Genomic DNA, 27,347 nt, shown 5'->3' on the forward strand with positions numbered 1-27,347 from the left:
CTGCTTACCACAACCTCTGCCTCCTGGGTTCAAGCCATTCTCCTGCCTCAGCCTCCCAAGTAGCTGGGATTACAGGTGCCTGCCACCACGCCCGGCTAATTTTTGTATTTTGAGTAGAGACGGGGTTTCACCATGTTGGCCAGGCTGGTCTTGAATTCCTGACCTCGTGATCCACCTGCCTCGGCCTCCCAAAGTGCTCGTTTTACAGGCGTGAGCCACCATGCCCGGCTGTGCAGTTCTTTAAATGTAGGAAATGAACTTTGAGTTTTGAGTTTGATACCAGCGTTTTCTACTATTAAAGGCGGACTTTCTCTGTCAGTGTTCTTGGAATCTAATGCTTTCCACAGGGTCCTTGCACTTGTGCAGAACTATATCCCCTTAGCCATGTGAACTGCACGGAGCAACGCCGTTACAGGATTTCCTTCTACCTAACTCAGAACATATGTGCTCTGCATGTGAAGAAGCTGGTCAGGCTGTGAGCACAGCACAAGAATAAAGCCTTTAGAACTCAGCAGAGAGAACCAGCCATTACTGAAAATGGAATGTTTTAATTAAAAATATCCATCACCGGGTGGCTCTTCTTTTCCTTTATTTCTCAAGTGTGGCAAATGTTAATAACAGTGGCTGCACTGTGGCGCCATGGTAAATTGCCAGTTGGTGAGTAGGATTTCTCCCATGAAGCGCTTAGAGATAAACCCCTGCAACATCTGTTCTTGTGACAACAAAATCCCTTTTTTACTTTGGCTTATGCATATTTCAGAGGTTAGAGACAGGAGGCTCCTTCTAAAAGTGTTCAGTAAATGCCTCGGCTGATGTGTGTGCCTGAGAGAGAGAGAGGGAGAGAGAGAATGGGGACTAGGGAGAAGAGGAAGGGAGAGAGAGAGAGGGAGAGAAATTGGGGGGGCTGGGGGAAGAGGAGGAGAGAGAGGGGGAATGGGTGGGATTAGCATTTGAATTCATTGGTAACCCTTTCACTTTCTTTTCTTCCTGTATTAATTGATGCGTTGACTTTATTAAGTGGGTTGATTTGGGGGTTTCTACTGCAGTGTAACAGTGAGCATGCAGATGGATCCGCCGATTGTTTACAAGGAAATCAACCTTTACACCAACTCCAGCTTTTTTTCTTAAACATCTAGTTTTATTAGAAAAAAAGCAAAAGCACAGCAGATAGACGTCTCGAAGCCGGTAGTAAAACACTGTGGCTTTCCGTTGTGAGACTTTCCGTCGTGAGGACGCGCCTGTTCTTTGTTACACACAGGCTGCTTCTGTGGTCTGCTGAGTTGGGCAGTGTCATCTTAGCAGACCGGCTTTTTTTTTTCTTTTCTTAGATGGGGTCTCGCTCATTCGCCCAGGCTAGGGTGCAGTGGCACAATCGTGGCTCACTGTAGCCTCAACCTCCCGGGCTCAGGTGATCCTCCCACCTCAGCCTTCTGAGTAGCTGGGACCACAGGTGTGCACCACCAACGTCTGGCTAGTTTTAAAAATATTTGTAGAGACCAGGGCTCTCTATGTTGCCCAGGCTGGTCTCAAACTTCTGGGCTCAAGCGATCCTCCACCCTTGGCCTCCCAAAGTGTTGGGATTTGGAGCATGAGCCACCGTGCCCAGTGGCAGGAGGGTTTTTATGAACATGTGCTTCCCCTTCATCGGGGCGGGGTGTGGCTTTGGTTTTGATATTCTTTCCGGTACTGCCAGGCCATTTTGATTTTTCCTACAGGAGTCCTGACCATCAACCAGCTGCTGTGCTGTTTGGGATGCAGTGTTTTGAGGATATTACCAGGGACTTTACTAAATGGACCTATACAAGTTGATAGGCCTTGACAATTTTTCTCTTATTATAGTTTTTGTTTTATTACCATTTAAAACTAAAGGCTAGGGAGATGAGTTTGAATGTTAGTTCATGCTTCCTTAGATTGAAAGAGATTATTAGCGTGTATATGTTGTGAAGAAATGCATGTTGGAAAACATTGTCCTCCAGAAGCAATTTCCTTGGCAGCTATTTTGTTTACATTTTCTATCATTAATATTTACATTTTATTTTAAGGAAATTGGTTTTTTGCTGCCTTGATCTCATGCTCACATTTTCCTGGTTGGGATTGGAACCAATAAGTGAAGAGAATTGACCTATATCAAGACCTTTTAAATGTTAGAAACCTGAGTCAGAGAGAACTGTGTTATCTTTTTGGTTAAACCTGTTGTAACATTGTGTGCTTAAATTTTCCCTTTGTGCTCTCTTCCCCTAATTCTTCAAAGGATAGCAGGCACTATTAGGTCGACTTTTTGTTTTAAATGTTTATCTTAATAGTGGTGGGTCCTCTTATGGGCTAGTCATTTGTGGGCATAGGTTGGGGTGTGCAGGGTTTATGGCTAATGATAGGATTGTATGTAGTGGTTTTCTGTGATCAGGAGAAGGATACTAAGGTTTATATTTTACTTATTTGTTAGGTTGTGTAACTTTTTTCTTTTATTCTTTTATGCTTGATGATGGTGTTAGTGTTTAGGAACCCATTTAGAAAGCATTTTGGAGAAAACCTGATGCAATTTTAATTTTGATGATGTTGATACCTCATTAGATAAGGCCTTGATAAAATAACACCTTTTTCTCTATTTCAGTGGATACAAAGAGAGGCTGGCTTGGAAGTGGAGTGGTGGTGATCAGGAAGGGATTCACCACTACGCCACAGGTTGTCACATATTTTCCTCAAAGCAAAATGTAATTTCCTCTTAAAAGAAGATTTAGATGCTGGCATTTTAGCAGCCGTTTTTAAGGCCTGGGGCTTTGGTATTCCTGGCTGTTTTGAGAGGCAGTGCTGGACAGCCAATTCATTTGGCAGGTATTGATTGTGTGCTTTTGTTTGGTAGTATTTGGTCTGTCATTGGAGGGAGTTTGCAAGAAGGTTACAGCATCATTTCATATGGTTAGTACCCCAAGTGTGGGACCAGCACACCTAAAACAGGGATGCACAGAAAGGGAAGGCAGCTGTGATTAAACCTTGAAGCTTGTAGTACCAAGCTCAAGCCTGGGCATTTGGCAGTAGGAGAGGTGCAGAATGGTTGGGAGAGCCTCGTAGAGGGGATAGAACTTGAGCTGGGACTTGAGGAAGGCTAAGAGAAAGGACAGGTAATGTGGGGTGTAGGGAGTGCATTCACACAGATGTTGAGAGGAAACGGAGCATAGCTTTTTCATGGAACTGTGTGAGTGTCTGCATGGCTTGGGTGGGGATGACTCACCTGACAGATTACTCACCCCAGGGCCAGACTGTGGCAGCCTGGGGGCCAGGTGAAGGAATCCGAACCTTATATTGTAAGGGCAATAGGGAGCAGTGGAAGTTTTAAATAGGTGAAAGATAGGCTTTGTTTTCTCTTTTCCTTTTCTTATCCTTTTTGTTTGTTTTTGAGACAGGGTCTTACTCTGTTGCCCAGGCTGGAGTGCAGTGCGATCTCGGCTCACTGCAACCTCTGGCTCCTGGGGTCAAGAGATCCTCCCACCCCAGCTTCCTAGGTAGCTGGGACTACAGGCATGTACCGCCACACCCAGCTAATTTTGTGTTTACTTTTTGTAGAGACAAGGTCTCACTATGTTGCCCAGGCTGGTCTCGAACTCCTAAGTTTAAGCCATCTGCCTGCCTCGGCCTCCCAAAGTGTTTGAGATTACAGGAGTGAGATGCTGTGCCTGACCATGTTTTTTTTTTCCCTAAAGATTCATCTGACTGGGTGTGGTGTTTCACACCTGTAATCCCAGCACTTTGGGAGGCTGGGACCCATTGATCGCTTGAGCCCAGGAATTCAAGACCAGCCTGGGCCACATAATGAAGTGCCATCTCTACAAAAAAATTAAAAATATTAGCTGAGCATGGTGGCGCACACCTGTAGTCCCAGCTACTCAGGAGGCTGAGGTGGGAGGATCGCTTGAGTCCATCAGGCCGAGGCCACAGTGAGCTGTGGTCATGCCACTACACTCTAGGCTGGGCATTGGAGTGAAACCCTATCTCAAAAAAAAAAAAAATTCGTCTGCTTGAGATATGGGGTGTGGAAGGAGATAGACCAGTGGATACGGTCACCTGAAGCATGATGGGAATTCCAGATACTATGTGATGCCATTTCAACATGGAGGAGTAGAAATGGTGATGAAGGTAAAGAGACCACAGCGGAGAGGCGTCTAGAAAGAAATTAACGGCTCTGACAACTTATCTATTAGAAGTGGTGGGGTGTGGGGCAGCCCAAGGTAACGAATGTTGTAATTTGCAAAGACAATTCACGGAGGGAGGAAGAATCAATTGAAATTTCTGGGTTGGACTGTTTTTGATATTGTATTCTAAGATGGTCATTGCTTCTTATTAGGAGACAAAAAGGTATTTAAAAATGTTAAGGCCATCTGCATTTTTTTGGGGTGAGAGAGTCCTCAGGAACGTTTGCATTTGCAGATGCCCGAGAGCTGTGAGTCCGAGTTGCTGATCTTTTGTGCGGGGTGGTTCTGCCGCCGCCTGCGAGCCTTCCAGAGGGCCTCGTGAGCTCGCAGCTCTGGGATCCTGCTGACAAACTGGTTTCTTTCCACATGTGGAATTGGTGCTTTCCCTGCATGGAGCCGTGAATGGGGGTATGAAGGGCGCCGGATATGAAGCTGATGCCGTGACAGTAGAATCCAGAAAAGCTGCTCAGTAAAGCAGCTGAGACATTAACCATTCAGATGCTAGAGAAGGCTTGTATTGCTTACTGACCTTAAACTTTCTTAATTCTGTCTGTCTGTCTGTCTGTCTGTCTGTCTATCTATCTATCTACTTATTTTTTTCAGACTGGGTCTTGCTCTGTTGCCCAGGCTAGAATGCAGTGGTGTGATCACTGCAGCCTCAACCTCCTGAGCTCAAGCAATCCTCCCACCCCCGCCCCCCGGGTAACTGGAAGATGGTGGTGTCCTCACATAGCCACAGCAAAGCTCGTCTTATAACGTGACCTTGACACTTCTCCCATTGAGAGTGGGGTCCCCGTTCCCTCCCCTTGAACCAGGGCTGACTCATGACTGTGGACCAGTGTTATAAAAGGCTGTCTCCCCTGGATCTGCTGGGGCGTGTGCTGTGAGGAAACCCCACAGCCATGCGGTGAGGCCCTGTGAAGGTGAGCCACCCTGCTGTGATTCTTTCCCCAAGAAGACGCTCAGCCCCAGACTTAAGTCTTCCCAGCTGAGGCCACCTGAGACCTGTGGCGCCGTTTCCTAATTCTTGACCGTGGGACCTGTTAGCATAATGAAATGGTTGTGTTATGCTGCTAAGTAAAGGGAGGTTTGTTAAACAGCAATGGATAACTTGAACATGTTTTGGAAGCTGGAACTGGGTGTGGCCATAATCAAATCCCAATGCCTGCAGCTCTGGCTTTGGGATGGGGTGCTGGGCAGAAGCCTCTGGGCCTCCAGGAGAGTGCTGCTGGCTGCCTGAAGGGCCTCCTAGAAGGTAGTAGGGTCTAATATTTTAGCCTGCGGGTGGCACGTGATGACCGTCCCTCCTACTCTGCCAATGTGAGAAGGCGCCGCAGACAGTGTCCATCACATGGGTGCCCTGGATTTGGTCCTCAGCAGGCTGGACTTGGCCTGCTGGCTGCCTGTTGCCTACCCCGGAAGGAAAGGAGGGAACGTCATTGCACGCTGGAGGAAAGGGGCCCCTTGTTAGGTGGCGGTGGGAAGCCTGGTGTGTCATTGTTGCTATGGGAAAGAGGAAAATATGTGTGTATTTAATGAACTTGCTCATCTAGTTTAGGAGATTTCCAGGCAGAAAATTCAAAGTGCCACCTGGCTTCTACTTGGTGTAAAGAAAGAGGACTTGCTGGGTTCAAAAATAAGATTGTTTCTCATTCCCAGCCTCTTCTCCAGGCTCCTCAAGTGAAGAAAGGGTTTCAGGCAAAGAGTGAATCTGGACTGGGCTGTGAGCTCCGTTCCTAAGGCTTCAGATTGAGATCCACGTACAGTGTCCAGCCTTTCAGCTGGAGGAGAGGCCTGCAGATTCTTGCATTAAATCCCCAGTCTGGCCTCTAAGAATCCAAAGGGCGTTGTCATACCACAGCCTCTTCTGGGAGCCCAGGAAGAAAAGGGCTTGTCTCTTTATGGGTGTGGCTTGTCTAATGGAGTAGATTATGAGTTAATACACAAAAAGCCCGCCAAGTGTTTTTAGAGAAATTATGTGTCTGCCCGGACTGAAAGGAGCGGAGGCAATACAAAATGAAAAGAAGTCTTTGGGCCCCCAGACTTGTGTGAGGAGGAAGCAGGCTGTGAAAATCACCCAGCTGTAAACGTGGGGTACTTTTCATGGAAAATGAAGTACATCTGAGAAGGCGGAGCTGAGATCCCGGAGAACAAGTCCCAGGTACCAGGACAGAGCCCTGATGCAGGTGCTGGCGCTGTGTGCCTGCCTCGAGTGGCTGTCCTTGGTGGAACATTGTGTGTGGGGGGTGGGTGTGTCCAGGTCAGCTCTTTAGACCCGGATTGGGAAGAACGGGGGTGGAGGAGGGGTGGACTTGAGGAACTGCATGTTCCTGCACATAGGCTCCTCAGCTGGGCAGGGTTTAGGTGACGAGACCCCAGACTTCAAGCTGATGGCAGTAATCGGACGGGCCTTGGGGGCCCTGGGGAGGTGTCAGGTTCATTTTGCATGTGGGAGGATGTGATGTGTGGTGGTCAGAGGATGGACAGTGGCAGATTGTATTTTCCAGAGATGACCCAGCAATATCTCCCACCCCACATGCCCTCTTAGCAGTGTGACTGTGAAACGCCTCTCATTGAGAGGCGAAGTTGCTGTTCCCTCCCTTGGATCTGGATGGGCCGTGACTGTGGGGGAAATGGTGCTCTTGGCTGGCATGCTGAGGACGACATACCGTTTGCCTGGTTCTCTCGGGACCCAAGACCAGCCCCACTGGAGTGGCTGCCGGAGGAGGCCATGGGAGGAGGTGGTTTCCCATTAACAGTGACCACCACTGTCAGCCACCAGATGTGTGAGTGGAGAAGCTTCCGGTGGTGCCAGTGCCAGCCGCTGAGCCATCACCAGCCTTTGTATCTTGCCCTCTGAGGACCCGTTCATTGTGGAGCAGAGACAAGCTGTCCCCTCCCTTCCCTTTCTGATTTCCTGACCCTGCAGGAATGAGAAAATGATTGCTGGACATCACTAAGGGGTGGGTCACTTGGCTGTGCAGCCGCAGCGTAGGCGGGCTGCTCTCCCACGTCTCAGGAGCACGCAGGTTCTGTGCCAGGGATGGCTGGTCAGGCCCCGCAGATGGGCACAACTTCTCATCCCACACATCCCAGCCTTCTTTAAACTTCCTTGGCAGATTATTTTATGGTTTTGCGGCTATTGGTGAAGACAGTTCAGTTTTCTTTTCTTTTTGGCAATTTTATGACTTTATTTGATGTATTTGATGATCAGCGATTAGTTCTCATCCACACTGACTGTCTGTAGATTTTTGAACATGGTAACAGGTACATAGGTAACCAAAGTATAGAACTTATTTGGTGACTCTTCATCCTCATTACATTTTCTGGATAACCGCACACGGATGCGGTAGGGGACACTCCTTATTCCTTTGGCCCAGACAGGTTTGTTGAACTTGGTATCGATGCGCACATCTGGAGCTGCCATCTCCTTCATGGCAAATTTCTGCATCTCTCCGAGTGCCCGAGGGGCACGCTTCGTGTGGCCCACTTGGTGGATGCGCTCGTGAATGTCGATGGTGGATTCTCGGGTCACCACCTCGCCTACGGCAGAACGGCCCTTTTTCCTCTCCATCCTCTTCTGCTGGAGCCATTCTGCCGAGTCCACGCTGGAGAGGAAAAGGACAGTTGAGTTTTCTTGGGTTGTCCGTTGGGTGGTCATCCCAGATGGGTTCTTTGTACTTTTCATGTTCACATGGTTTAGGGATGTTTTTCTGGTGAGTGGTGGAAAGTAGGAACTATTCATGGTGGCTGGATTTGGTGCCTGTCGCCCCCATCATGCTGTTTATTTTTGTCATGAAAAACATCTCTATCAATAAGATTAATCTCACTTTTACCCAGACAATCTAACCTGTAGACTTTGTTGAATAAAATTGGAAATAATTTTAAATCTAATTTATCATGTTGTCAAACCAAAAGAAACCTATCAAGAAACCGCTAAAGCAGTGAGAACTCAGAATGAGGAGGTCATGGCAGAAAAGGTGATTTTTCTGAGAGCTTCACATCTAGGCGATGGTCTAATTTATACTAAGTGCGAACACGCATTGAATTCAGGGAACTGGGAAAGCGGGCGTGTTTGACCCTGCGGGCTTTGCAAGAAGCTCGTGGGGCTTGGTGCATCCTTTGAAGGGTTAAGGGAACGAGGGGCGAAAAGTTGATTACTGTTTGGTTGTGGAAATGGGGTGCTGGGTGGAGTCCCCAAGACCACCCCCTGCTTCGAGGATTTACTGGGGGTACTCGTAGGACTCAGGAGCTAGTACTTACTGGCATGATTTATTATGGTAGAAAGATAACGAAGCAAAACCAGCTAGGGGAAAGGGTGCATGGGGTGAGGTCTGAAGGGAACCAGGCCCCAGCTTCTGAAAGCCCTGCCCCCATGGAGGCTCCCAGGAGGGGCTCGTGTCCCCCGGAACAAGGTAGACCGCAGTGAAATGCTGCCAGCCAAAGAAGTGCATCTGAGACTTAGCCCCCAGGGTTTTTATTGGAGGCTGGTGACAGGCAGCCTCTGCCCAAATCCCAGCCTTCCGGCAGGAAAGCAGGCTTTCAGCGTAAACCATATTGTTGGGAAACAGTTGAGGCACAGCGAACCCCACTTACTAGTTAGGGTGGTGGGAACCCTCCAGAAATCCAAGTCCCCAGACCCCAGCCACGTGCCACCCCTGTAAGCAGGGCTTTGAAAGGAGGGCTGCTGGAGCCTGCTTTCTTGACCCTCTTCTGCACAGATATCAGCTTATCCTTTCCTTTCTGATTAATGTCTCTCTCAAACACAGACCGGGGGAATAAAAACCTGAAAACAAGCGAATGTTGACATATACATCACCACTTTCAATTAGCTATTTTCAACCAAATGCTGAAATATAATATAGTTGTAGTCACAAAGGGGAAGTAGCAGGTATGTTGCAAGAAAAAAACTTATTAGAATTGTATGTTAAGTTGGATAGAAACAGAACTTTTCTGAGCTTATGTGCTGTGCAGATACAGAATGCTGGTGGAGTTACTTCTGTGAGAACATCATTGAATTATAATTAAAGATTAAGTACCTATAAAATATATTTGCATTACAGAAGTGGTTAAAATAACTTTCTCAGTCTTCATAAATGTAGATAATATCTTTGGACAAAATAATGAGCTACTTTTTTGATGGAACAGGAGAAGCAGGAGAAAATTGTTGCAGGGGCAGGGTTGCTGACGATGCTGTCCCTGTTGGTCCACAAGGTAAAATCCTCCTGTGTTAGTCTGTTCTCATGCCGCTCATAAAGATATACCAGAGACAGGGTAATTTATAAAGGAAAGAGGTTTAATGGACTCACAGTTCCACATGGCTGGGGAGGCCTCACAATCACGGCGGAAGGTGAATGAGGAGCAAAGTCACGTCTCACATGGTGGCAGGTAGGAGAGCTTGTGCAGGGGAACTGCCCTTTATAAAACCGTCAGATCTTGTGAGACTTATTCACTATCATGAGAACAGCACAGGAAAGATCCATCTGCACGATTCGATTACCTCCCACCAGGCCCCTCCCACGACACATGGAAATTATGGGAGCTACAATTCAAGATGAGCTTTGGGTGGGGATACAGAGCCAAATCATATCTTGTTTTTTTCCTTTTTTTTTTTTTTTTTTTTGAGAGGGTGGGTCTTATTATGTTGCCCAGCTGGTCTTGAGCTCCTGGGCTTTCGTGATCCTCTTGCCTTGTCCTCCCAAAAGTGCTGGGATTATAGGTGTGAGCCACCACACCAGGCTGATTTTCTCTTACGAGTTGGAGTAAAGTACGGCCAAGATGGTTAAGATGATCCATGTCAATGTGGGATGGCCCATGTTTCACCAGCACTCAGATGCCCTGGGGCTGGGGGCTGATGACCAGTGTTGCTAATTCTCAAGGTTAAGTTTTCAGCTGGGTGAAGAAGGAAGAAAGACTGTTTCCCTGAACTCAGTGTTGAGGAGAGCAGTGACTGACAGCTGTGGATGTGCTCTCATCCTCCCACTTTTACCGGGACAGGGGCTTTGTGATGACAGGTGTGTAACCTCTCAGGTTTTCTTTCTTTTACATTAAGAAAAAAGAAGGTGGGGAGGTGGTGGGTGATGGAGCAGGTGATGCGTGAGGATCAGTGAAAATGCACTGCTGGGAGCTGGAGAGCCTGCGCAGGCTTTTTCCGTCACTGTGTCCGTGATGAATTGAGGAAACCGTGTCTCAGTTCCGGACCATGGCCAAGAGGAAATGCATGGTCTTAAGTCTTATGTCTCTTGTCTAGTGATCACCCGACACAAATGGGGTGTATCGGCTGCAAAACAGAACTGGGTACCAGTGAGGCCTAGACCTCCTGGGCGTTTCTCTTTCGGAGCTACAGTTCCTAGGTGTAAAATAGAGCTGGTGATACACACCTTGCCAGGTTATTTGAAAATGCAAAGCACCCCGCACAGTGTCGGACACATGGGAGGCGGTCACAGACCCATCTGTGTTCAGTTGCTCGTGACGAATGCCCGTTATGTCTCAGGCACGGACTAGCTATGCAGTAAGAGGGAGCTCTGAGTCAGACGGAGGGTGGATTCGCTCTTTGGGCGCTGGTGTCGCTCTGGATCTGATTGTCCTTCATTATCCAGGTTTTGGAAATGTGAGTCATTGTATAAAGGTAAAGCTTGAGGTGTTGGTAGGTGGTTGGTGCATCAGGTGTGGTGGTGGTGGTTTCTATGCGTGTCTCTTACCAATAGACTTTTTTTTTGTTTTTGTTTTTTGAGACGGACACTCACTCTGTCGCCCAGGCTGGAGTGCAGTGTTGCGATCTTGGCTCACTGCAAGCTCCGCCTCCCGGGTTCACGCCACTCTCCTGCCTCAGCCTCTGGAGTAGTTGGGACTACAGGTGCCCGCCACCACGTCCGGCTAATTTTTTGTATTTTTAGTAGAGACGGGGTTTCACCATGTTAGCCAGGATGGTCTCGATCTCCTGACCTTGTGATCTGCCTGCCTCAGCCTCCCAAAGTGCTGGGATTACAGGCATGAGCCACCATGCCTGTCCTTTTTTTCTTTTTTTTTTTTTTAGACAGATCTTTCTGGGACTCCAGGTGTGGTCTATCATGCCCTGCTATTTTATTTTTTGTTTCTTTTAGAGATGAGTGTTATGTTGCCCAGGCTGGTCTTGAACTCCTGGTACCAGTAAACTTTTTAGGAGGTCTCCGTTAGCTTTTGAAAATTTTATACCTGATCTTTAAAAATGCATGCAGTTGTGTAGCAATTTTTAAAGTGATTGACAGTTTTTTCCCACCCTACCTTTTCTTGACTGAAGCAATTGGTACTTTGGGAGTAGTCCTATTATTGTTCCTTGTATTGTTCTGATTTCTGTTTTGGTGATGACACTGTGGGAAGTCATTTGCCAGGGGCACATTTCAACCTTCTGTCTGAATGGATCTGTCTACTTATCTGTTCATTTATTTATTCACTATTGTTTACCTATCTGTCCAACCACCTACCTACCCTTCCGTCTGTCCATCCATCCATCCATTAAAGTTCTTTTTGGGGGTGTATCAGTTTAATTGCACTGCATATCTACCTACAAGTAATACCTCTTAGCAATCAGCAGACAATGAATCAGGCCATTCCCTGGTTGAAATTCAACTCTAGATTTCTGGAGGGAGCTACTCAGGTTAAGGATTCATTAACAAGAAAATGAATCTACAATAGGCCGTATTATAGATGCAGCATATGAAGGCGCGCACACATTACTTCTTAGCTGAGTGAGGTGCGTGCACGTGAGGCTTAGACCCCATGGTCTTAGGGCATCCTTCAGCATTTTGTTTTTTGAAGAGGAGTCTCACTCTGTCTCCCAGGCTGGTCTTGAAAGCCCCCCTTGCCTCAAGTGATCTTCCTCTATCAGCCTCCTAAAGTGCTGGGATTATAGGTGTGCGCCACTGTGCCCAGCTTTCTTCAACCTGAAAACTATTTTAAACATTTTATTACTCTGTAGCTATTGGCAGTACCAGATTTTATTTACAACTGAAGGTAGTTTTGGATCTAAAACGACAGTGTTGGTAATGTTCAAAAAATGTATCATTTAGTGGTTTTAATGTCACGTATCAGTCGTTTTCAGAGTATCTTTTATATTGCCCTTCTATATATGTTAGCTTACTAGTTGATGAGTATTTCTGTAACCTGTCCTGCTTTCTAATCTAGCCACTAAGTGGTTGAATCAGGATTTACACTCAGCTGTGCCTACTTTAAAATTGATGTTTTGCCCCTCATCTCCCTAAAGTTTTTAATGGCATGCATGTGTTTATATGCCATTTATATACGTATATGTAATGATTTTTAAGTTCAGTTTGCTTTTATATCTCCCTGCTTTTTTGGCATTGCTTGTTTAGAGAAATTTGTCCACAGTTTTTAGCACTGGGTGCTGCAGGACGAGGGCTGGACCTGCTGCTTGGAGCCGCAGTCCTCATCAGGTGTCTGCTTGTTGTACCACCTGCACCACCATCCACATGCTCCCCAATTTTTTAAAGTTAATTAAACCTCATATTGAAGATAAAAATATGCATACATAATTTTTATAATAATGCTACTTAAACACATAAAACCCAAGGCTAGGCATAAATTCCTTATGGTTAGAGGAATTTTGTGCAGCTGTAAATCCCAGACATACAAATTAAATCCAACTACAAAGGCAGTAAATGAACACCATTAATTTAATGTGACAAAGTGATGTAGTTTTGCTGATGGTGTGTTGCTAATGTTGGGTTTCCTGATAGAAATAGTGTATTTGTATTTAAGGTTTTTGCTTGCTGTCACTTAATTCTTTTGATTTTGCGAGTGATAGACTCTCTTATTTTTCAGTTTACTGAGGAAGGTTCCCCCACTCCGGCCACCCGCCCCTGCCTGACGGCACAGCACGGTGACAGCGACTTTTCGTGTGTCCCTCTAGTACTTTGTTCAAATGGCAGCAAATAGGAATATACAATCTACCCCTTAGGAGAAAAGTAATATTCTATATGCGTTATTCTGCAATTTTCTTTTTTCATATAACAAAATATTCTCGAGGTCTTCCCTATGAGTGCATGGAAAACTTTGTGGGCCATCATTGGAGTTGCTATCTTTACAGCCGTTGTTTTTTCTAACAACGTATACTCTAATCTCATTAGAGGTTTGTCACTGCTAATCCAGATTATATCTTCTTTGTACCTCAAACAACCCTCTGAAGTAGGTGGTGGTGGGGGCGTCAGGAAGAGAAGACACTGAGATTCAGAGAGGTTAACGGACGTGACTGAGGCGACAGATGGAAGTGTGGGGACGCAGCCCACCCTAGGTCTGTGTGCCTAGACAAAGGCCGGGTGCACTGTCGCCTTCTCAGGGCCGCTGCCACCTGCTGAGTCCAGCACGCTCAGGGCACTTTCCCCCCTTCTTGGCGATGGTGTGCTGAGGTCCACCCGCAGTAGCTGACCGTGTTGGTCTTCGGAGTCCTTTGGTGTTTACTGAGTGCCCTCGTACAGATGAGGAAACAGGTGCTTCTGCGTATGGTTCAGATGGGACCGCTACAGTCTGCAGATAACTGAGCGCGTGAGACCGCTACAGTCTGCAGATAACTGAGCGCGTGAGACCGCTACAGTCTGCAGATAACTGAGCGCGTGAGACCGCTACAGTCTGCAGATAACTGAGCACGGAGCTGAGGGTGGTCAGATGCCTGTCAATCGCAAACTTTGCTGCACCCAGTGCGAGAGTCGGGGATGAGCAGTGCCTTTTACTGACCTAGGAGGTGTTACAATGACAAGAAGAGGCCAGAGTGGGCAGGAGGCACTAGGCCGGGAGAGGAGAGAGTTGGGAGGAGGAAGTGGCCGTGCTGCAGGTGCCCTAACAGACCCAGGGAAGCATGGAGAGCACAGCGAGGCCTGTGTGGAGAGGGTGTCACCAGCCTGCCTCGGGGCTGCGGAGGGCGGGGAGCACATGCTGTGTGCAGACCTCTGTGTCAGTTTGTGCTGGCTGCTCTGCTCTCAGGCCCACAGAGTTCTGCACTGTGAGCAGCGCAGGTCAGAAGGGGCGTTTGGAAATGACACGCTCTGTCCAGGAATTGTAGTCAATGTTCTAGCTGTTAATATTCCACTTTCTGGGAGACGGTGGATTTCACCCTGAGTTGAGTAGCTTCACGACTGCTAGTGGTTGGAAGCTTCCAGATTAGTAGTTTAAGCCAGAAAACAATGTTGATACGTCTTGAGATGTGTATAAATCATTTGATTTGGCCGGGCAGGGTGGCTCACACCTGTAATCCCAGCATTTTGGGAGGCTGAGATGGGCAGATTATTTAAAGTCGTAGATCGAGACCAGCCTGGCCAACATGGTGAAACCCAGAGGACTAAAAATAGAAAAATTAGTTGGGCATGATGGCGCATGACTGTAATCCCGGCTACTCAGGAGGCTGAGGCATGAGAATCGCTTGAACCCAGGAGGTGGAGGTTGCAGTGAGCTGAGATCACACTGCTGCACTCCAGCCTGGGTGACAGAGTGAGATTCCATCTCAAAAAAAAAAAAAAAAAAAAGATTAAGGCTTGTTTTGTTTTTTGTGTTTGTTAAGAGAGCCATTGTAGGCTACATGCATGTGGTAATAGACTTCAAAGGGTACAATGGAAAATGGTAGCTTACAACTGACATTTAGTCAATTGAAAAGTGTAGCCCGGGGTGTAGATAGCACGTTCCCCTGCTGTGCCTGTTGGGTCCTGGAACGAGGCCTTCCAGCAAGTTGGTTCTTGCATCAAGGGCGTGTCCTGAGGGTCATGGGGCCTTGGCCATCAGGGGGAGAATAAGGTTTTCTCATTTTTGACTTCAACTAATGGTCATAGAGTTGCTTTTCTTTTCATTTATTGTTTTCCTGTCCTTTCCTCATCCTCCTCTATCTCCATGTCCTCCTTTATCTCATCAGCTCTTCTCCTCCTCTTTCTCTTCCTTCTCCTTCTCCTTCCCTCCTTGCATTTGTTCAGCTTTACCACATTCATTATACACTCAGCACAATGTGAAATCTTTCATTTCCTGTTCCTGGTACGTGCAGCAAAAGCTTGATTATACAACCTAATGATGATCTAGACAGAAAACATGTCTGACTTGTGTTGATGGAATATGTCGCATTCCCATGGTTGTCAGTTACTGTCGCTCATGACAGTGAGCAAGTGTGTGTTGCTAGTAAGAAGGTTCAGGGAGTTGAGATGACGGGGCTGAGATGCTGCCTGCTGTCTCCTTCTTGTGGGCAGGTAGTGGTGCAGGGGGCATTTATGAACTGGTGTGGAGGTGCCCAAGAGGTACCCTGTGCTTGAGGAAAGGGCAGAAGGCTGATGGCCTCGTGGCTGTACCCCCAGGTGCTTCTTGCTGGGTGGCTCTCACTGAGCGGGAGTGAATGGCAAGAGAAACTTCCTGATGCGACCCTTCAGCCGAACCTAGGGATGATCTCCACGACAGTAGACCCCAAGGAGCACCCCGTGCCACCCACCAGGAGAAGCCCAGAGGAAGTGATGCCCTCCCTGACTTGTTAGAGTGCTTCTCTTGAAGGAAAGAAAACCCGGAAAGTTCTTTGACTTCTGTCGTACTGAAGGTATCATCATCTTAGACACCAATTTAGCATGAAGGGAAGATAATGTGTCAGACACTTGAATATTGTTGCACGTCTGCTTTTCCTACTGAACTTTCGAATGCAGATATATATGCAGTCTGTTGAATATAGTGGGTTTTCGATCTTGTCCTTTCTAGGAAGGTAAAAATGCTTTTTATTACCTGGAAACTAATTTCAAGCAATAGATTGCATTTTTCCTAGGAGTCTTGTGGTCAGTTTTGTTTTTCCAGTGCAGATTGCCTCCAGATCTTTATTTTGAAAGCTTTTCACACAATTCGAAGACCTGCAAGAATGGTGCCATGAACACCTCACACTCAACACTTTGACACAAGGCTTGTTTGCATTTTATTGTATTTGCTCTTTCTGTCACACTTTTGTTTGCTTTTGAATCATTTGAAAGTAAGTAGCACACGTTATTATTATTATTATTATTTGAGATGGAGTTTCACTTTGTTGCCCAGGCTGGAGTGCAGTGGTGTGATCTTGGCTCACCGAAACCTCTGCTTCCTGGGTTCAGATGATTCTCTTGCTTTAGCCTCCTGAGTAGCTGGGATTATAGGCACACACCAGTACACCCAGCTAATTTTTTATTTGTACTTCTAGTAGAGAGGAGGTTTCACCACATTGGCCAGGCTGGTCTCGAACTCCTGACCTAAAGTGATTTGCCCGACTCGGCCTCCCAAAGTGTTGCGTGTGAGCCACCATGCCTGGCGAGTGATTTTCTTCCTGAATATTCCTGCACACATCTCATAAGAATTAAAACATCATTCACCTGTCTAACCATAATACCAATATCACTCCTAAGAAAATTGACCATACTGCCACAATATTATCTAAATATTTCATCCATATTGAGATTTCTTCAGCTGTTTCAATAACATCTTTTATAGCTGTTTTTTTTTAAAAACCAAAATCTACTCATTACATTTGTTTCTTTAGTCTTTTCTGAATGTAGAACGTTTTTCCCCCTGTAAATGGCACGGACTTCTTGCGGAAGCGTCCTGCTGCTTGTGTTGGAGAGTGTCCCGCTTAGGTTTTGCTGGGTGTCTCCTCATGGCATCATTCCACCTGTTGTTTCATTCCCTGCATTTCCTGCAAACTGGAAGTTCAATCTAGAGGTTTGATTATATCCACATTAAGTCTTTTTGGCAAGAATGCTTCGTAAGTGTTGTTGATGACTTCACATTGCATTATACCAGGAAGTGATCAGTCTTTAACTTAGAAGATTTGCTCTCACTCTAAAATAGGACAGTTTTAAAAATAGGCATCTTTTTTAAGGGAAGGGTTTTCACTCTTTCACCCAGGCTAGAGTACAGTAGTACCATCATAGCTCACTGTAACCTCTAACTCTTGGGCTTAAGCCATCTTCACACCTCACCCTCCCAAGTAGCTGGGACTACAGGTGTGCACCACCATGCCTGGCTAGTTAAAAAAATTTTTTTTGGAGAGACAGGGTCTTGCTGTGTTGCCCAGGCTGGTCTTGAACTTTTGGGCTCAACAGATCTTCCCACCTGGGCCTCCCAAAGCGCTAGGATTGCAGGTGTGAGCCACTGTTGGGCCTAAAATATGAATCTTGACATTTACTCTGTCTTCACACGTCACTGATTGTCTAGTTATTAAATTCTATGTTGTAAATCTGGCTGGCTTAACTTCCAGTGTCGAATTATCTGAAGCCATTCTGATTTGCAGCCTTTGCTTTGTGGCTCATTTGTTCTCTGAAGCTTGTGTCTTATGTATGAAGAAGGGTGTAAATCCTCTTCTTTGAACTTTTAGTTGAAATTGATTTGGAAATCATTTGTCACAACCTGGGCAACATAGCGAGACCTTGTCTCTACAAAAAATACAAAAAAATTAGCTTGGTGTGGTGGCTCCCACTTGTGGTCCTAGCTACTTGGGAGGCTAAGGTGGGAGCATCACCTGAGCCCAGGAGGTTGAGGCTGCAGTGAGCCGTGATCACGCCACTGCACTCCAGCCTGGGAGGCAGAACGAGACTTTTGGCTCAAAAACAAACAAACAAACGAAAAATCTTTTGTCAAAGATATAAGGCCATAATGTGGATGGAAATTTTAAGAGCAAAGTAATATATATGAGCGCGTATGTGTAGTTATAAAAAGAACCAAAAGCATCTCAAAGTCCGCGGTCCATCAGCATCAGCCTCTGTCCACAGAGCCAGGGCCCCCCTTGGATGCGTCTCCTGTAAGATGAAGGCCCCCCTTGTGTGGCCTTCAGTGATCGTCCTCCCCGGGAGTCCTGCTGGCTCTGCTTGGAGAACCTGGCCACTTTCCCGCCTCTGCTCCTGGCAGCCTCCGTGGCCCGTCACTTCTTGTTTGCCTCTGAATTCTGTTTCCAGACTCGAGTGACACTTTGCCTTGGAAAGCTTTGCCCAGTGCTGTCAGACAGGGTTAGTTCTAAGTCTTTCCTGTGGGATCCACGGCACTCTGGGCATTTCTGGAAGGAAAGTTATGTGTGTCTCTCGTCCCTGGAAGGGACAGGGCACATCTTGTTCATCAGGGCACCACACCCCTGGGACCCGGCCTGACTCTGATGCCACAGGCATTTAATGAAGACATTCAAAGTGAACATTCAGAATCTCTATCTCCTCATACTTCTTTTCTTGTGCTTATATTTAATATGTAATAACATTCATATATGGACACTTTCAAGAAGACCTAACAGGACACAGTGCTCTTTATGGTTGAATGAAGCGGTCGGTGTTGGACTCGGGCTGGGCCTTGCTGTGTAGACAGGGGTGCTCTTTATGGTTGAATGAAGCGGTCGGTGTTGGACTCGGGCTGGGCCTTGCTGTGTAGACACGGGTGCTCTCTATGGTTGAATGAGGTGGTCGGTGTTGGACTCAGGCTGGGCCTTGCTGTGTAGACACGGGTGCTCTCTATGGTTGAATGAGGTGGTCGGTGTTGGACTTGGGCTGGGCCTTGCTGTGTAGACACGGGTGCTCTCTATGGTTGAATGAGGTGGTCGGTGTTGGACTCGGGCTGGGCTTTGCTGTGTGGACACGGGTGCTCTCTGTGGTTGAATGAGGTGGTCAGTGTTGGACTCGGGCTGGGCCTTGCTGTGTGGACACGGGTGCTCTCTGTGGTTGAATGAGGTGGTCAGTGTTGGACTTGGGCTGGGCCTTGCTGTGTGGACACGGGTGCTCTCTATGGTTGAATGAGGTGGTCGGTGTTGGACTCGGGCTGGGCCTTGCTGTGTAGACACGGGTGCTCTCTATGGTTGAATGAAGCGGTCGGTGTTGGACTCGGGCTGGGCCTTGCTGTGTAGACACGGGTGCTCTCTATGGTTGAATGAGGTGGTCGGTGTTGGACTCGGGCTGGGCTTTGCTGTGTGGACACAGGTGCTCTCTATGGTTGAATGAGGTGGTCGGTGTTGGACTCGGGCTGGGCCTTGCTGTGTGGACACAGGTGCTCTCTGTGGTTGAATGAGGTGGTCGGTGTTGGACTCGGGCTGGACCTTGCTGTGTAGACACGGGTGCTCTCTATGGTTGAATGAAGCGGTCGGTGTTGGACTCGGGCTGGGCCTTGCTGTGTAGACACAGGTGCTCTCTATGGTTGAATGAGGTGGTCGGTGTTGGACTCGGGCTGGGCCTTGCTGTGTGGACACGGGTGCTCTCTGTGGTTGAATGAGGTGGTCAGTGTTGGACTCGGGCTGGGCCTTGCTGTGTGGACACGGGTGCTCTCTATGGTTGAATGAGGTGGTCGGTGTTGGACTTGGGCTGGGCCTTGCTGTGTGGACACGGGTGCTCTCTATGGTTGAATGAGGTGGTCGGTGTTGGACTCGGGCTGGGCCTTGCTGTGTGGACACGGGTGCTCTCTATGGTTGAATGAGGTGGTCGGTGTTGGACTCGGGCTGGGCCTTGCTGTGTAGACACGGGTGCTCTCTATGGTTGAATGAAGCGGTCGGTGTTGGACTCGGGCTGGGCCTTGCTGTGTAGACACAGGTGCTCTCTATGGTTGAATGAGGTGGTCGGTGTTGGACTCGGGCTGGGCCTTGCTGTGTGGACACAGGTGCTCTCTATGGTTGAATGAGGTGGTCGGTGTTGGACTCGGGCTGGGCCTTGCTGTGTGGACACAGGTGCTCTCTGTGGTTGAATGAGGTGGTCGGTGTTGGACTCGGGCTGGGCCTTGCTGTGTGGACACGGGTGCTCTCTATGGTTGAATGAGGTGGTTGGTGTTGGACTCGGGCTGGGCTGCATATTCTGGAGAAGTGGCTGTGGAGCATGATGAGGCGTCCATGGCAGCAGCGTCTCTGCGCCCAGGTGTGGCCGTGCTGAGGGGATTCCTGCCGCAGATCTCGGGAAGAAGGTTGGCTTTCCTCCTGGTGTTGGTGGAAGGCCTCCCCTGAGACACCGCTGCACCCCACTGGGGTGTTTCATTGTCCTCTCCCTTCCTGACAAGGAAACGGCTGGACACTCTTCATGTCAGCAAGGATCCTAGGTGCTGGGGGCGCAAAGACAAGCCAGGCCTGGAAGACCCCCCCAGAGCCAGGGGAACCCACCCCAAATACATACTCGCCAAGCCACGTGCTGCGGTTGGGGGTCCCAGAGGTGTGCTCAGGCCGGCCTGTGGGGACAGCAAAGTGGCCTCCCCGAGGAGGGGGCCTGTCCCCTGTGTTTCAGAGGCCTCACCTTGTCTCATGCTTGAAATATTTCCTGAAGAATGCCATTTTTGAATTTTATTTTGTAGAGAAAAAAAAAATCCAAATATTGAAAGGATCTGCTTGAATTTTTAACAACTACTATATCAAGAAAAGATTTCTGACTTAGGTGGCCCCTTCGGAATATCCGATTCCTGTGCTGGCTTCTACGTTGCCTTTGCAGGCCTATGTTTATAGGTGCGGTTTTCTTGTTCAGATGGAACTCTGTGGTGTTAAATGTGGCCTTCTTTGTTTTGTGTTACATGTTTTTCTCAACTTTATGAGATCAGACCAAATAGAGAATGTTAAAGAAAAAAATATTTTGGGCAATTAGAATTGCAAGAATGTCAAGAAGAAATATGTGTAGTGAATAGCAGGCTGTAGAAACCATCTCACTGCTCAGATCTTAAAATCTGTAGCCGAGAGAGGCTTTGAAACACCTGGGGAAGATGTGTGTGCCGCTCTGCATTTGTAAAATTGTGGACTTGACTGTAGAGCTCGCTTTGCCCACAGCTGGTTTAGTCGTCGATAATCCCCGAGGATACTTGCGTGTGCCGTCGCCTTCATCCCCAGGACTTGGAGGAAAACAGCAGTGATGCTATTTGTTATTTCACGTTGATAATTCCTTCCACCTTTGGCCTTGTCCTACGGTAATTCCTCATTTCGGATTCCTTTGGATAGTTGGGTCATGGGGAGAGTTCTACCGTTATTTTACCAAGGTGAGGTTTGCTAAGCCTTCATTCTTATGTAGATGGCGGAAAAAGCCATTCAGAGAAAACATCTGAGTCCGTTCCCACCAGGTTAAGCAGAAAGGGGATTTGCTAAGGATATCCAGAAGGCCCGAGAGCCGGCCCCTGAAGTTACGGTGGACCTCAAGGGGGCTTCTGTAGCTGCCCAGCAACTGAGACATCGGAGGAGTCCTGGAAGACCAGGTGCCACTGCCGCACAGCTCACAGGGTGCTCACCTCCCTGTGGAACGGGGGCCTGGAGTCTCGGGGTCTAGAGTTTGATCTCGTAGGTGCATCTGATCATAGGAACCCAGGTCACATGCTGGCCCCTTCGCTGCGGGAGTCAGGACACAGTTCTTCTTTTCCCCACCTTAGTAAGCTAGGACCCGGAGCATGAGAAATTGTCAAGATATCCGGAAGGTGTTAAAAAGATGATGGGGAGCTGCAGATGGCAGGTGTCTGCCGTGGTTCCCCATGGGGCATCTTAATGGACGGCTTATTAGTAGGTTTTCAGCTGTGCAAGACCTTTGATTTACCCATGCCTTTCATATCTGATACCCACTTAGCAGCACATGCTGTTCCCTATTCTCTTTGAAACGGAGGCTTCTTTCTTCCTTGTCCCATTCCACTCTTGCCACACCTAGCTTCGGCCTTCTTATTTCACCATGACAGCTTCCTGGCTAATTTCCCTTCCTCCATTCTTTTTCTTCCCAAGTAAACGTTAGCCCTTGTCATTAACGTTAGATGTCATCTTCCTGAAAATATCCCATTTAGCCAGGTTTATGCCGTGGCAGCTGCAGTGGGGCCCGGAGGCCTTTCTTCCAGGCCTCTGTTATTGGAATCCACCTCCCGCGTCTATTTGGAGCTATGGGGCCTTTGGAACGGCTTCATGAGATGCGTTGGCCCAAGCAGAAGGCTGGTACAGAAGCAGAAGAAAGCTCTGAGCATTCCGAGAGTTTTCTGTTGAGAAATGCCATGGGCTTGTGTCTTCAGCCTGCCTGGGAGCCCTGCGTATTTTTACTTGCCTTGGGGTAGATTTGATGAAGCCTGTACCATGGGTAACATATTGCTGGATAATGAAGAGTGGAAGGAAAATTAACCCAGAATGAATGACTCAGTCCCATGATAATGTGGCTAATTTTAATTTGCGTCAGGAATAGTAAAGCTGTGGCCCAGTGTGTTATCAAATAAATCTCTAAACAGCCTTGAAATCATTCCATTCACTGAAAATTGAATTTTTTTTTTTTTAAGACGGAGTCTCACTGTGTTGGCCAGGCTGGAGTGCAGTGGCATGATCTTGGCCCACTGCAACCTCTGCCTCCCGGGTTCAAGTGATTCTTCTGCCTCAGTCTCCTGAATAGCTGGGATTACAGGTGCACACCACCGTGCCTGGCTAATTTTTGTATTTTTAGTAGAGGTGGGGTTTCACCACATTGGCCAGGCTGGTCTCAAACTCCTGACCTTGTGATCTGCCCACCTTGGCCTCCCACAGTGCTGGGATTACAGGCATGAGCCACCGTGCCCAGCCTGAAATAAATTTCCATGAAATAAATCTCGTTCCATGAAACAAATGTTAGGAAATTAGCCAGGCATGGTGGCATGTGCCTGTAGTCTCAGCTACTTGGGAGGTTGAGAGAGGAGGATCATTTGAGCCCTATTGAAGCAATAGGCTTCACTTTGTATCTTGAACTGGGAAGGAGTGGAGAAAAAAAAAATATTAGAGCCCTTTGCTATACTTATTTTACGAAGACCAATTATTTGTTGGTTTTTAAGGACCAGAATTCCCAGGAATAAGTGAAACACGGCTTGATCTCTCAGTGTGCCCAATACCGCCGGCACCACATTCCTCACGCCAGCCCAGCTCGCTCGTTACCTGGGATACTCGCCCAAGCTTCAGCTGACCGAGCAGGTTATTTTCTATATCTTCAGGGTATAAAAACAGTTGTATAGACATACATGCACAACCATGAAAAAAATTTTTGACTATTGTGGTAAAGTCATTTTTATCCCCACTTCTGCCCCCATGCTTATGGAAATAACATGTTTATGGTAGATGGAAAGTGCATACGCAGAAGGGCCAGGTACAAAGAAGAAAAGATGATCCATGTTCCCGTGCAGAGGTCAGAATCACTCATGACGTCTTGTGTTTTCATTTGGTGTGACCTTATATTTGGAATCACAGTTGTGGGTACAGTTTTGTACCCCCCTCTTTTCAGTTGTGTTTGAGCACGTCCTGTGCCATTTAATATTCTTTGAGAACATATTTTTTAAACAGCTCTACTGAGATACAATTCACCTACTCCAGAGTTCACCCGTTTTTACCAACAGAGTTCACCAGCAGTTGTGCAACCTGAAAGTATGTTTTTGTAAAGGACATATACTATTTTATCATATAACACTGTTTAATATATGCCATTTAATTATGCCCTTCAACTTGGAACTTTAGGCTTCCATAGAATACATTTTATCATATTTAGATTTTATGCTGTTGAATGACTTGGAATTAATTTGTAAGTGTATATACCCTCGTATTTTCGCTCTGTGACAAAATATTTTTATTTTCACTTTTTAGGTAAGGAGACTGAAGAATTTTTTCTTTTTTTGTTAATTTCACCCCATAAGGCGTTTCAGGTAGAGGCAAAGAAATGGTTCCTAGCTCCTCACTCAGTCCTTGGTGGGCTGACTGGCTGTGCACACTAGGCCTCAGGGTGGAAGCGGTTCTTTTAGAGACCCCAGGCATAGTCTCCTGGGCTCACAAACTCGCACCAGGGCTGACCATTTGTTTTTGGAGGAACCACAGAAGGATTCAGTATAGAATTCCTTAAGAAAGGAGTTTCTTTAGTTTGTTTAAAATAGTTACAACTTTTTTTTTTTTTTAAGACGGAGTCTTGCTCTGTCGCCCAGGGTGGAGTGCAGTGGTGTGATCTCGGCTCACTGTAACCTCCGCCTCCTGGGTTCGAGCAGTTCTCCCACCTCAGCCTGCCGAGTGGCTGGGACCACAGGTGCATGCCACCACAGCCGGCTAATTTATTTATTTTCCTTTTTAGTAGAGACAGGGTTTCACCACGTTGGCCAGGGTGGTCTCAAACTCCTGACCTCCAGTGATACACCCGGCTTGGCCTCCCAAAGTGCTGGGGTTACAGGCGTGAGCCACCACGCCTGGCCAAAACAGTTACAATTTCTATAATAAACTTTTTTCCCCCAGAATAAAACTAGCACCTTTAAAGTGAGCTATAACGATTCCTTTTATGAAACTTATTATGTATGCAGTTCTTATTTTGACTTTCAGAAATCTAAATTTCTCAAGGGTCTGTGATGTTGGAACTCAACTCACACCAAGTCCCTTGTGCAGTTTGCGTGGCGCAGGAAGGGGTGAGCCAGGTGAGGACTGCAGCACTCCTCACTTGTGTGCGAAGGTCGCCGTGGGTGAGGCCTCCTCATCCCTGAGGCCGAAATTTTCCTCTTCTCGTTTCCTTTTGATCAGGACGTTCTACAGGGGTGGAGGCAGATTTTAAAAGCAGTGATACATAGACAGAATTTGGCCTAAAAAAAGAGTAGTGCTTAAATCTAAATGAGGCCTCTGGCTCAAGGTAACAAACTGAGCTCATAAATTCAAGCACCTCTCCCCTCATTCCCAATTCCCATTGAAATGAACAAAGGAATATAAAAATAGGGAGTCTCCCAAGCTAACATAGTTGCTGCTGGTGATGATGGTCTTGTTTTGGACTGCAGGGTTTGCTTGCAGAAATTCAGTTGGATGTGCTTCCTGCGGGCTTGGTGCTCACTTTGTAGCAGTGCTTGGAATGGAAGTGAGGGGGCAAACTGGCTTTTCCTTCTCTTGAACAACTTGGTTATCCGCCTCCCCTTCCCTGCGAGGTATATCTACTCTCTTTGCTATATGTTCTAGTTTCTGACTTTCTTTATAAATTATGCATTTGTGTAGCTTCGGCTTTGCTCCGAGTTTCTGCTTGATGCTGTGAATCCTAATGAGCGCTCCCGGGAATTGGGTGGATTTGGGTGGCTCTGCTTTCAGACAAACCAGGGGATCGTGAATGCTGTGACCCGCGTGGCCAGCCCCAGTCTTGCTTTCTGTTTATTTTCCACCAGTCTCAGTTGTTGCTGTTGGGAGGATAAGTGTGAGCCACACTCTCAATGTGGGGAACAGAAGGCAGTGATTGGGCTGCTGAACATGTTTAATTTCTTCATTCTGCACGGTGACTTAGGTGTCACTGTGCGTCAGCCTGGGAATTTATACTCAAGCTTGTTTGTGCCACCTGATCACCTGTATCTTTTTAAATATATATGATTTTATCCAATCAGTTATGAAGGAAGACTCCAGTAAGGAAATCCCTTGCGATTTGGTTTGAATTCTTTGGGAGGTGACAGACATTAATACGTCTTTCACCTGTGAGGTGACATGCTCTGAGCTTACAGGCCTTCGAGTGGAGGTGATCTCGTCTGCAGGCCCTGTGTGCAATTCTGACACCCAGACGCTCTGAACACTGGATTATTTAACAGCTCATTTGGCGGCAACACTTGGCCTGAGCTGGGGTGAGACTGGACACTCTTGATTGATTCCATGGAGAGTGGAAATGTTAACATGGTGAATGTTGGGTGCCGCTCCAAACCCTCCTGGGTGTGTTCACCCTCCTGGGTGTGTTCACCTTCCTGGGTGCCGCTCCAAACCCTCCTGGGTGTTTTAACCCTCTTAGGTGTGTTCTGTGAGACAGGGCAGAGGGATCACATTATCCTTTCACCAAGGTGAACACTGGAATTTCAAAACCAAGCTGGCACCAAAGGACCATCAAGAACACTGCCCAGGCTGTTATAATACCATCAGGACCCCACTGCTTGACGGCCCCCAGCCTCTCCCACCTGGAATCCAAAGTGCCGCAGAGACCTTGAGCCGGGCACAGGATCCTTAGGTGTGTGCGCCAGCCTTTAGTGGGTGCCTCCAGGATGACTGGGTGGAGACCTTGAGCCGGGCACAGGATCCTTAGGTGTGTGTGCCAGCCTTTAGGGGGTGCCTCCAGGATGACTGGGTGGAGACCTTGAGCTGGGGCACAGAGTCCTTAGGCGTGTGCTCCAGACTTTAGCGGGTGCCTCCAGGATGGCTGGGAAGACCAGTCATGAGTCAGAACTTCAGAATCTGAAAAATCCTTAGCACCTAAGAGGTCATTTGTCTCCACCCCCTCACTTTAAGGATGAGGAAATTTTTCAGGAGGGATTGAAATTAACTGTCATGTCCAAGGCCATGCATTGTTAGTGAGCATTTAAGGTTTTATAGTTTCTCAAAATGATACTCTTTTCAAATTCAAAATTAACCTATGGGGCTATAACCATGCCATCTTAAATTACATTGCATTGGAGGAAAATGTCTTAAAGTCAAAAAACTTACTTATGTAATATTATGCAGTTTTTGGCACATTAAATTTGATAGCCCTTACATTTTAAACATTCTGTAACTGTTATTAAAAAACATTAATCAAGAGTTTTTGGAACGAGGTTGCCATAGAAATGAAAATAAAATGCCAAAAAGACGTTTTAGGTATAGCTAAGAATTAAAAAACTTACTGAATTTGAGGCTGGGTGTGGTGGCTCACACCTGTAATCCCAGCACTTTGGGAGGCGGATGCTGGTGGATCACCTGAGGTCAGGAGTTAGAGACCAGCCTGGCCAACATGGCGAAACCCTGTCTCTACTAAAAATACAAAAAGTTAGCTTGTCATGCTGGCAGGCGCCTGTAATCCCAGCTACTTGGGAGGCTGAGGCAGGAGAATTGCTAGAACCCAGGAGGCAGAGGTTGCAACGAGCTGAGATTGTGCCACTGAACTGCATCATGGTCAACAGAACGAGAGTCTGTCTCAAAAAACAAAACAAACAACTGATCAAATTTGAAATTAGGCTCACAGTTAAAATTTGCAGAGGAGCAAGACGTATTTTTTTTGGCTTGAGGATATGTGGCAGCACTGTGTTTTGCCCAGTTTTGGAGTTAAATTGGTAGCTAGATGTTAGAGCAAACACATTGTTCTGGTTCATGCATCAGTGTATTCTCAGGTGTTTTTCTTGTTTTCTTTCAAAGTAGAATGCAGGATGTAGGGTTAGGTGTGTATGGTGTAAACAAGGATGAATCAAATTAATTTCTTTCTTGTCTTGGTTCTTGTCTTTGTATAGCGTAGCTAATTTCACACATTCCAGCTGAGGGCC

At 47.1% G+C, this 27,347-nt stretch overlaps 1 protein-coding gene and 1 pseudogene across 4 annotated transcripts in view; one reads left to right on the forward strand and one right to left on the reverse strand.

Moving 5' to 3' along the window:
* The window catches only part of RPTOR (regulatory associated protein of MTOR complex 1), a 412,728-nt gene that overhangs the window by 40,942 nt on the left and 344,439 nt on the right, over nt 1-27,347 (forward strand). The gene's annotated exons all lie outside the window — the stretch shown is intronic.
* LOC144336059 (large ribosomal subunit protein eL31 pseudogene) lies at nt 7,298-7,842 on the reverse strand (annotated as a pseudogene).

The sequence above is a fragment of the Macaca mulatta genome, chromosome 16 (genome assembly GCF_049350105.2).
Source record: "Macaca mulatta isolate MMU2019108-1 chromosome 16, T2T-MMU8v2.0, whole genome shotgun sequence".
NCBI lineage: Eukaryota > Metazoa > Chordata > Mammalia > Primates > Cercopithecidae > Macaca > Macaca mulatta.